Below are 11,386 nucleotides of genomic sequence, written 5' to 3'. Positions count from 1 at the left end.
TTTCCCCCATTTTGATGGATATTCCAAGAAACACTGGCTCCCAATGGCACTGTAGCTGTCTTGAAGGTCTTGAGATGTCAGACCTCAACCCCTACCCCTCTTCTTTCCAGGTTTGAGGAGATGCTTTATCTTGATTAATCTGGGCTAACCCATGGGCACATCTCTGTGGCTTTGCCAGCAGGCAGGACTTGGAGATGCAGTCCAAACGCAAGAATCACATGAGAGGAGAGGGAAGACTCACGGGAATATTTGAGGAAGGGAAGGAGTGGAGCAGACGTCACTCCCATCCTTCCAGCAAGTTTAGGGCCTATTCTTCGGTGTGTTTTACTGGTCCAAAAGCAGAGCAACCATCCGTCCTGCTGAATTCCTCCCAGATTGTCCTGTCTCTGCATAACTGGTACAAATGCCAGCAGCTGGAAGACTGAAATAGCAGCTACCATTGCTTAGGCCCCACTGATTTGTCCTGTGGTTTTTCCATGTCCTTTAATCTCCAGTAGATAATCCCTCACTTCCTTGTGGTCTTTCTAATTCCATGCTCTGCGCCGGCACTTCCTGTAAACAGCAGGGCTGGTGGCCCATGCATGGCCACCGCCGTGTAATTGAGGCTCTCCCCAGCTGCGCAACGGGCATGTGACCAGGGCTGTTTTTCAGGTTGGATGTGGCCGTGTCCAAGGGCTAAATAATGGAAACGCCTGATTCTCCTCTCCATCTAGCCAGGAGAAGTCAGGGCTGGCTCTGATGAGGCTGATGAATAATACAGGTGTAGAACCAGCACGTGTGAGAGTATCAGGTCCTGGCACCCAACGAATTGTGCCATCTGGCCTCCAGCAATCATGATTAGGCCAGCACTTGAAAGCAAAATTGGACTAAATTATGGGCAATGAGGTCCCTCCAGCACACATTTGCACTGGTGCTCACTCTTCCATGTAGGAGCCATGTCCCGTGCAGAAGCCGTGACTGGACCTTGCTCAGCCCTTAATTGCACGTCTCTGGTCTAAAATTTTGAGTGGAGTCCTAAAATTAAAGAAAGAGATGAAGGGCCTGTGCTGAATGAAGGCCTTTCCTGATATTTGTCACCCCATGGGCTTGATCCTTTGCACTCTTGTAGGTAAGAGGCCTCCAGATCCTCTGGGGCACTCTGCCAGCAAGGGAGGTTGAGAAGGCATTTTTCTGATCAAAATATCTTCAGCTGCTTTATGACTCCAGTAGCTGTAAGATTTGGGTATCAGATACCCATCCTCAAGCCTAAGAGAATTTATTTTCCCCAGGTGAATTTGTGTTAAACTGATGGTGGATCAAAGAGGGTTGTGACAAGAGCTGGGCTGTGCTTTTTTGGGTGACATAGCTTTTCCTCCTGTCTGAACGCTCATCTCTCCAGGTTTCTGTTGACCAGTGGATCCCTCCACAGATACCCAAGCATCCAACAAACCATTTCTGCAGGATCTTCTTTGCTCCCTGACTGGAAGATGATAGTGTGAGTGTGCTTATGGAGGTGGTTCTGGACACGGATGGGTGCAATCCTGCCAGCCCCGCCAATATTTGCAGCTTGCAACGTTAACACTTATGTGTTTACACAACCATAGGAGGGGTCCTACAACCAGACCCTTCACAAGTGCTCCTTCCCAGCATAGCTGTTTCTAGAAATCTCCAGGCTTCGATCCGTTGGCTATTTCAAGTAAGTCCCAATTTATTTATATGAGCTCTTTTCATAAGCTCCCACAGCCAAGCTGTGACAGCTAAGGGAAACCTGCTCAGTCTGTCAGCATTAACGTCTCAATTACCAGACCGCTGGCCTGTTCCATATGACGATTGTGCCTGTGTCCGTTGGCACTCCTTAAAGTAATTTCGGGGCTGAAGCGTAAGCAGGGGCTCAGTTTGGCGTGGCATTGGGGGCGCTGAAAAAAATGCCAGGAGGGAAAGGCCAACCTCAATTTGTGTCATTTAATGCCACTTAATGTCTGTCACCTTGTTTAGAGTGGGACAGACAATAGCAAATATGTAGTAGAGCTGAGTTTCTCCATTAAATGCTAAAGACGAGGTTGTATCTTGCCATGGTGCTTGTATCATAGGGAACTGTGTGCATCCTGCAGCTGGCTGATGCACTGAGATGTGCGCAGTGGGCGTCCTGCTCTGCGTGCTCTGGTGTTGACTAAAGGAAGCCAGGAGAGCTGACACGAGGAAGCAAGTGGGAAGTTTGGGTTCCTGGCTGCCCACGCAGCTCCTGCATGGCCGAATGTCGGCAGAGGCGATCCCAGAGCATCCCGTGAGATCATATAGGGGGAGATAATTTCCTCGTCCCTCGGAGGACTGGAATTGCTGGCTTTTTTCATGACCACCTTTCCCTTGTGAAGTAGATGTTACATTATCACTAGGTTGAGATGTTGGCTGAAACATAGCCGTATGCAAAATCAGACAAAACCAAAAGTCCTACAAGCCCCAAGATGGTTTCCTGAATCCTCTTGAAAGCATCACAGGAGTGGATGAAATTACCCCGTTCTGTATATATTTATGCCTGCTCTCATGGATCTCCCCGGCCTCAGGCTGACCATGTGCCTTCACTGCTCTGTTTTTTCCGACGGTGGGGATGTGAGAAGCCTCGAGAGGGACAGAAAGGTTTGTCCGAGCAGCAGTAGGAGCCCTTGAGACCTGAAGCCAATAATCCTTGCCTGGAGCTGGTCCCTTTGGCTCCAGGCACTGCTGAGTTTGCTGGTAGAGAAAACCACTGCGTTGGATCAAACCACTGTTAAAGGAGACTTCACAAAAATGAATAGCTAGTGGTCAAGAAGAGCTGCCAGACTCCTGCTCTCTCAGTAACTAATAAAAGTGCTTTTTAACACAATTAATGTGATGTCTTGCTAAAGACTGAAGGAAATTGGAATTGAGACATTTGTATTTTGACAGACACTGTGGAAAATTTCTGTTCAGACTGCTAGGAATGAAACCAATAAATTTCTGAAGAAACTTTCTGAATTCAGCCTTCAAGATAATAGATAGGCTGTTCTGACTGCGGATAAATAAACTCTGTTTTTATAAGTGTTTAAAGACCTTCGGGATGACGAAGTGGAACATACTTCAAGTCTCCAAAGATGGGAAGTGGCTTCTGAGTCAAATGCCCTCCCGTGCCAGGCCTCGTATTTTAGACTGAGATCACTCTTTTGTGACTTGTTGACAGGTTTTTTGTTGTACTTTGAAGAGAAAAAAAAGGGAAAACGTCCCAGGCTGAAAATAGCAGTGAAATGTTCCCAACTGGCCAACCTGTTCTTCAAGAAAACTTCCCAGGGAACATAAAGCTCCAGCTGCAGCCCCGAAAATGCCAGCTAAGAAACAGCACGTCGAGTGATGATTGTGGGGGAAAAAAAACTATTTTGGGTGACGACAGCCCCGGCCTGAGCATTGCTCATTTCTTCTCTCATGGTGAAGGTGACCACCTGAGGAAGGCAAAAAGGAAGGAAGGAAAGAAGGAAGGAAGGAAGGTAGGTTGGTTCCCACCAGGAAACACTTAGAGGATGGACTCTCGAGGTGGGAGCAACTCACTCCCTTTTTGCTCCCCCCCGCCACCCCCCATGAAGAACAACCCTACTTGCAATTCTTGCCCTCTCTGGCCGCAGCCGCAGTCACCCCAAAGGCAGGTGGTGAAAAGGCTGGATCAGAGCTCGTGACCTTCTGGAAAAGCAGGGCAGGTCTCTGCATTTGTGCAAGGCTGGGGCTTAGTTCTACAAACGAAACAAAACCAGAAGCAACCCAGAGCCATGGGTGGTGAGCCAACACTGAAGCATTAGCACTAAGCTTTGCTTGCTTTGCTCTCCTGCGTATCTACCGGCTGATGTGAACTGTTGGGTGTGTTGGGCAGAGGCCAGCAGGATATGCTTTATTTGAACTGAATGCAAAGTCACGTTTCTGGAGGAAAGGAGAGATGAGTCACATGTACAGGGTGGAGCCCAAACCAGGCTGATGAGGTCCAAATGGATGTGGGTGCCTGCAGTGGCATGTGGCCAAAGGACAGTCCTGGCACAAGGGTGGCACACTGGAGCAACGTGGCTTGAGGTCAAACACCAGTGTGATGGCCAGGTCGCTGAGGCTCAGAGAAGAGGCACCACAGCATTTCAAGGGCTGGCTCAAGGAGGTTCCCAAAGAGAAAAGGAAGGGAGAGCGGGTCAGAACTTGTGATGTAGAAAGGTGATAGAAATGGGGGAGTAACAGGATTTAGGAGGCAAAGCATTACAAGATGGCTGGAAATGGGCACCCAATGAATTCAGCCTGCGAAAAAGGCTCTATTACTTAAAAGTCATTAATCAGGGAAGTAACTTAGCAAAGCTTGTGCTGATCCTCTGCTGCTGAGAATGTTTTGATCAAGACTGATCCCTCCCTGCAAAGCAGATGCTCTAATTCGTGTGGAAATGAATTCAGGTCTGAGCTGCCCCTGGGAGGAGCCTGGATGGCTTGCAGCAACCCACCCTGCCTTGAGATTGGATGAGGGAAAGGCAGGTTGTCCTCGCCAAGGAGCCGAGGGGGGAGCAGCTGAGGGTCTGGAGGAGGTGCTGAGGCTTTGACTCACATGCAGAAGATTGCCCAGGAGCAGGAAGGCACAGCAGTATCCCTCCAGCTCCGCACGTGGGCCGCCCTGCGCCTCTGCTGCTGCCTCAGCAGCACCTCCTGGGCCCTGCTGCTGGTGGTGGGGGCAGAGGGGGGCTTTCTTCTAGCAGGGGAAAAAAATAATCTGCTTGCAAGTAACCAGCTCACACTCCGGCTGGCTGCAGGAAACGTGTGCTCCTGCCACCAGAGACACCACAGTTGCTACAGCAACTGCAAAGCACAGAGACTCACCAGCACCCTCCCTCTGCCACCCTCCACCCCCCCCCAAAATAAGGCAGAGCAGGGAAGGTGATGGTGGGGAGACAAAGCAGCTGGTAGGGATGACACTCGGCAGTCAGGGCCAGGGCTGCTACATGCTCTGCTCCTGTCCCGCTGTGGCTGGTGCCCGGGCACCACTCTGTTCCCATCAGTCCTGATGAGCATTTGGTTTCCAGGTCAGTACGATTTTCTTCACCAGATCTGCAGCGAAGGGCTGGCCTCGCAGAGCATGCATGCACCCAGCCCGCCTTCCCACCCCGGGCACCTCCCCTGCAGGGGTCAGAGCCTCAGCTCGTGTTCAGTGCAGGAGCTGTGGTGATGGGATGCGATGCTGGGGGTGCTGCGGGGAGCACCGCAGCGAGGGGGGCAATGGGAGGCCAAAACTGAGCTGTACTTTGTGAGCACCTGCCATCTCATTGCTATTTAACTGGGGCTCTCCGTGGTGCCCAGCCTGTGCCATCCTGCCTCCATAAAAGCATGCGGCTCCCCCCGGTGCTCCTCTCTTAAATATTTAATGGCAGGGGGAAGAGCTGTTTTAAGAAACTCTTCAGTGCTTCCACCTGAACAGAAGGTTGCTTCAGGTGGCCGAAGCAGACAAAAAAAAAAGCTTTAGCTGTAATTTTCAGGATTCTTCAGCTATTGAAGGGGTGGCAGCATGATGACACAGGGTAGCAGGGAAAGGAGAGGTGTTTTGGGTGGCTTGAGAGGGTAAGGATTCCTGCGGTCTGTCCTGCATCTTCTTCCCAACTCCGTGCCACTGTGGCCTGATTTCTTTCACTAAAACACTTGAAAGAGGCTTCAGGTTTGGAGCTTTAGTGGAAAATGCTTGATGATCACCTGCCCCCAGATCTCAGCCAGGCACTCTGTCCTCCCCACTTCCTCTGGATGTGTCAGGTCTGCCAAGTACTGAGGGTATGATGGAGATTTAAAGGTATCCACCTGCCAGAGCCCTCCCAAGGATTTACTGGAGTTCATGAGGTGGTTTGAAAAGCCTGGATAAAATCACTGTGGAAGGAAATGTGTTTTAATCCCAGCCAAGTCACAAATCAGGCCATCCTTAATACAAATGACTGCTTGAGATGAGGCTGATACAAGAGGGGAGGGCTGTGCTTCTGCTTTTGGGCAGTCCTGTGTCCCAGCACATCCACTCCTATGGGGACCAGCTCAGTTATTGCTGATACTTGGAGCCAACCTGTGTCTACGCAGACACCCCACACCTGCCCATCAGGGGCTGGGATGCTGGCAGGGCTAATCGAAGTGTTCCACAGCCCATATTATCTTATCTCCCTAATAAAGCCCATTTCCCCATAGGGCAGCTGGTGTCATGCTGAAATCAGTGCCCTTAAGGACTGTTTCCAGAACAGGTTGGGCACAAGCGCTGTTTAAACCAGTAAAATGTCCCAGGCACAGCATGTGCGGTGGTCTGCACTGGGCTGGGGCTCAGGGAAACACAGCCAAAAACCATATACAAAGCGTATATCAACGCATACAACGCAGCGGCACGTAGCCCAGCTTTAATGGGGGATCCCTCCTGCCCTGTGCTGCAGCCGGGCATTAAAACATTTCTCAGCTGCAAGGGGTGGGACATGGCTGGGGCTGGGCCGCAGCACAACACAGTGCTGGGAGGGCTGCGGAACTTAATGAACCCGCTCAGCATTTTTCTTGCCCCGATCCACACACCGTACAGGCCTACAATGCTTTTATTGTACAGGAAACAAAGCTCTTGCGCTTGAATGTAGCAGCTACAGTATCGTGCTCTTGCTTAAGTAACTAGGAGGTTTCTTAAGTGACTGAAGTCTTCCCTGTCTCTGGTAATAAATAGTTCTTAGGGTGAAGAGAAATCTTCCTTTTTTTTTTTTTCTCTTAATTTTCTCTTCTGCTTAATTTGCAGCCAGAAAAGAAAGAGGTGTTTGCATGCAGGGCCAAGTTATCAACATCTTTTTGGGGTAGCAGCCCCAGTGGTATTTCCAGCATTAAAGCAATTGCAATTTTTCCAGGTTTTCGGAAGGGTGCTTCGCTGTTGGTCCTGTCCTCGTCCCCAGCTGTGGCAGGGACCGTCCCTCCCTGCCTGCCCAGCTTCTCCAGGGAGCTGGGGCTGCCTTGGATGGCAGATTTGAGAGCACCCAATCAACATGGACCCACACAACTCAGCCCCATGGGTTTCCAGCCTCCAGGAGGAGCTTTGCTGGCTCATATTGTTGCTTAAAAATACCTTGGTCACCGCTGCGTCTCATCTGTGCAGGGCTTGGGATGTGCAGCCCTCTCTTACGTGGGGTCATTAATTCACTCCCATCAGCGAAGCACTTTGATGGTGAGATGTGCTACACGAGTGCTAAGGATTGCTGGGTTCACGTCTCCTGCCTGCAGGTTCCTGGGTCAGAGGTGCAGGAGCTGAAGACAGGGCTGGGGGACCCTGCGCTCTGCTGCCCAGCCTCCGCCAGCGCAGGCAGCCCTTTCCAAAGGTGTGGAAAGGGTTTCCATGCAGGCTCTTCCCAAACCCCCCAGATCAGGCTGCCAGCCAGGGTGTCAGCCCTGCTCGGAGGGACTGCAGGGCGCACAGCACCTGGCACGATCAGGCCCGGCTTATCTCCTTCCCCCTCCCCAGCTCTGCTTGAGCAATAACCTACTTTCTTGCTTTGCAGAAAGAACATCTTGGATTACGTTGCTGCAAATGAAAGGTTTCAGTCACGGTATCAGATGAGCTGCAGGTAAGCAGCGGGTTTAATGTCAGCTTTTTGGCAGCTTCTTTATTCCCTCTCTGCTTTGCACAAACAAGCCATCTTTGTGTGGAAGTTCATTTTCCTATTTAGCCGCAGCACTTGTCAACACGGCTTCCCAATAATCCTCTCCGTGCAGATAAAGGCGAGCAACCAGATCCCTCGCCTCGAGGCTGAAAACCAGCCTGCTGCCCACTCCAAAACCAGCAGCCGGTTCATTAAAGGACTCTGCCCTCTTTTGCAGCCCCCTGACACTGAGGAGAAGGGCAGAAGTTGTGCCCGCAGAACAGATCCTAAATCCCAGGGTGACGCTCAATTGGCCTTAACTCTGTCCTAATCAGCCCCGTGCAATTAAGGCACAGGCATCAAAACCCCAGGACCCGGAGGGTCTGGGATGGTGTAGTGCCTTTCTGTCCTCATTAGGAAAATCGGGGCATCATCCACCAAACTCCGGTCCAGGATATAGGGAGGGAAAGAGAAACTTCAAATCACTTTGGCTGCCTCCGTCCTTTATGCGTTCATTCTTTTTGGCCTCGCAAGGCTCTCAGACCAACATATCTAAACACTATATCACTTTATATCAAAAAAAAAAAAACACAAAACCCTTCAGACTGAAGCCTGTGCCCTGTGGGTTGGCAGGATAGGACCCTGCCAAGGGGCTGCGCTGCCCCCAGTTTAACCAGCAAAGGCAGCAGAGGGGGCTGGCTGTGCCAGGCGGAGCAGCACCCACCTTCGCAGCCCCACGCCCGGCTGCTTCCCTTCAGTGCCTCAAGGCTCCTGGTTTAGAAGACTTTAACATGCAGCCTCGTTAACTGCTTCATTTCTGCTAATTTGCACTGTCCCACCCCCAGCAACATCATGAAACTCTGCAGCAATGCGAAGGCAGCGTGAGCTGAAATGCCTTTGCTGACAAAACAGCTTCAGGGCTCACTTTACTGCTTAGAAATCTTGAAGGAATCAAGCAGGTCAATGAATAATCTATTTAAAAAATTCATAACAGAGATGCTGGGTAACTGGATACAACACTGGCCTAAATTTATACATCAAGTGATGAACCCTAATGAAAAACAAAATCAAAGGGCCCCGCGCAGTGCAAGTTGGGTGCTGTGCGGTTTGGACCCTGGTAAGCAGCCACTTCATGCAGGAGCAGCTCTGTCCATACCCCTTTGTGCCTGCACGGAAACGGTGTATGGGTTTAGACAACCTGCACTGGCATCAATTTTTTTTCCCCAGCTTGTGGCTTTTAAACCTCAGCAGTACTAAAACGTGCCGTGGGCTCGCAGAGGACACGTGCAGCCCGTGAGGTGAACCGCAGCCTGAACAGCTCTCGGAACAGCTGGGGCTCTGTGTCCTTCTCATAATAAATTCCTCCCGGACGGTGTTTCAGGGGATTGGTAGGATTTGAGGAGAGAGGAGGCTGGCTGGAAGCGAGACAGGCTCCAGGTTTATCCTTGAAAGCTCCCGTGCTGCAGAGCCTGGGGCTGCGTTTGGCAGCCTGCCCAGGGGGAGACGTCGGCGGGTGCTGAAGGCTGCCTCGTGCTGTACCAACCTCTCGCCAGCCACGTAAATTGGAGCTAAATCTCCCCATTAACAATGCATAAAGCAGGCCAAAATCTGAACACCTTCCTGGGTGGGAGGTGAAGCAAAAGCTCAAAATAACTTAAAATAAGTCCTTCCTGTGCTCCTGGCTGGAAAGTGGCTGTGTCCGAGCTGTGCCTGGCCCGCCTGATGGGAGAGCGGGTTGCTGAGCAAGGCTGTGCTGCACTTTTCAGCACAACAGAGGCAAAAATCAGGTCAAAAATAACCCCATCGCAACATCAGTGGCTGAGCTGAGAGGAACCAGAAGTCCTGAGCTGTTTCGAAGTTGCGTTAAATAATAAAGCAGAGAAATGAATAAATTAGCTCAGCATCTATTTAGGTCAGCCCTCTCCGTTTCTCCCAGGCACCTCAGTGTGCCTCCTCCCCGCAGCGATCAGCTGCTCCCCGCACGCTGTGCCCACCGATCTGCCCGCTCCTGCCCGACAGCCGGCTCTCAGGACGCGCAGGTTGAGCAGGTGTCGCGTCGGCTGTGCACGTTCACCCCGGCCCCGGGAAGCGGCAGGCGAGCTTCCTTTTCCCTTACCGGGGCAACAAGTATTCTGGAAAATCCCATTAAAGCAATAAGTGTGGGTGAGCACACATGGCTGCTCCCTTCCTGCCGTTATCCCCTACACGCGGCCCTGCACGGAGCCACGGGGTCCTGCTCAAGGGGCTTGCAGCTGCCCAGGAGCCGTGTCCCCGTGCTCTGCCTGCTCAGCTGCTGCCAGCCCAGCGCAGCCTCTGGGTAGCCCTGGTCATCATCCAGCTATTTTCCATTCCATTTCCAGCCATGGCAGCACCTCCACCTTTGCAGACTGTCCTTCTCCACCTTGCAGGTGTCCCCAGCTTGGTTTTGTGATTGCAGTGGTCATTTGTTGCTTTGGGGACATCCAGCCAGATGGACCAGGCTGATCGACACAGAGCGGAATCGGATTTTAAACCCCTAAGCTCCCCTCAAATCATTCAAATGCCTCCAGAAAAATGCAACTACCATGCAGTCCTGTATATGTATCTTTCTTTACACATTTCCCAAGCCTGAAAAGCCCTCTTAGATGTCCAGAACATGTCGTGATTTCCAGATAGCAGCAAGCTGGATAAACGCTCACTGAGAAGGAATTTATCTGCATCAAGGGCTGCTCCATCTCAGCTCAGCTCCTGCATTGCCAAAACTTAAATGGAGCTGGTCCTCCCCGACTCTGCAGGTAGCTGGAGAAGGTCTCCAGTGATGAATGCAGCCAGAAGAAATGTCCAGGGTGTAGGCAATGGAAAATGAGATGTTACTAAGTTTGGCCAGGCTTAGCTGGCTCCTCGTGGGTCCCAGCCTGTGAGTCACCGGTACGTGGGCCACCAGTACGGCCTCCCCTCTGGAGGAAGGAGCGGAGGTGGAAAAATAACAAGAGGAAACCAGTTGTTAGTAGTGCCAGCTCTGGGAAGAGTAGGAGGAGGTGGCAGGCCTGGAGGGAAAGGTCAGGGCTGCATCGCAGGCTGCTGCCTGACTTTTCCTCCTGCCTTCATGGCGGGAAGCTGCTTATGGGAACACGCTCGCGGAGAATGTGCAGAGGGTTTGGGCTGATCTGAGGGATGGTCTCTAGCGGGGAACAAAAGCCTCCAAGGGCAGCCAGGAGTGACCCTTCCTTTGGGAGGGGTGGTGGTTCCTGCTCACCCCCTTCTCCGGTTGCTCCTCCAATTTCTGCTGGGCTAAGCTTGATTACTCCTGTTGAAAGCATCTTTTGGCCCAGTGCAAACACTGTAAAAGAAGATACGCTGTGCAGATCTACTTGGTACAAACACTTCCATCTCCCCACCATGGCTAAACACCAGTGCAAAGCGTTTGCTCCCCAGCCCCTGCCCCATCATAGCGCTGATGCCCATCTGCAGCTAACCCAGAGACTCCACTCTTGCTCGTTTCACTGATCCTTGGTGAGAGTGGTGGCGGGTGGGTTCAGACACACTAGATGGTGAGCCAGTGACCCTATTCCTTGTCCAAAGCCAATGCAATGAAAATATTCCTGAGCTGAAAAGATTGCAGCTCACCATCCTCTTCCGGTGCCCCAGCTCTTCTAACTGGTGATAACTGGAGTGCATCCAGTGGCCTGCACATGCCTCAGCTGCTGTTCCCACATGGCTGCCGTCAGCCCAGGAGTGCTTGGAGGACTGCACCATGCCAACTCCCCATCCCATAGGAATACCTGTGGCTGCGGACCAGAACTTCTGCTCCCCTTTGCCTTGCAGGAACCCCT

This window comes from Nyctibius grandis, chromosome 10 (assembly GCF_013368605.1).
Source record: "Nyctibius grandis isolate bNycGra1 chromosome 10, bNycGra1.pri, whole genome shotgun sequence".
In the NCBI taxonomy this organism is placed as follows: Eukaryota; Metazoa; Chordata; class Aves; order Nyctibiiformes; family Nyctibiidae; genus Nyctibius; species Nyctibius grandis.
This window is presented reverse-complemented; position numbering follows the sequence as displayed.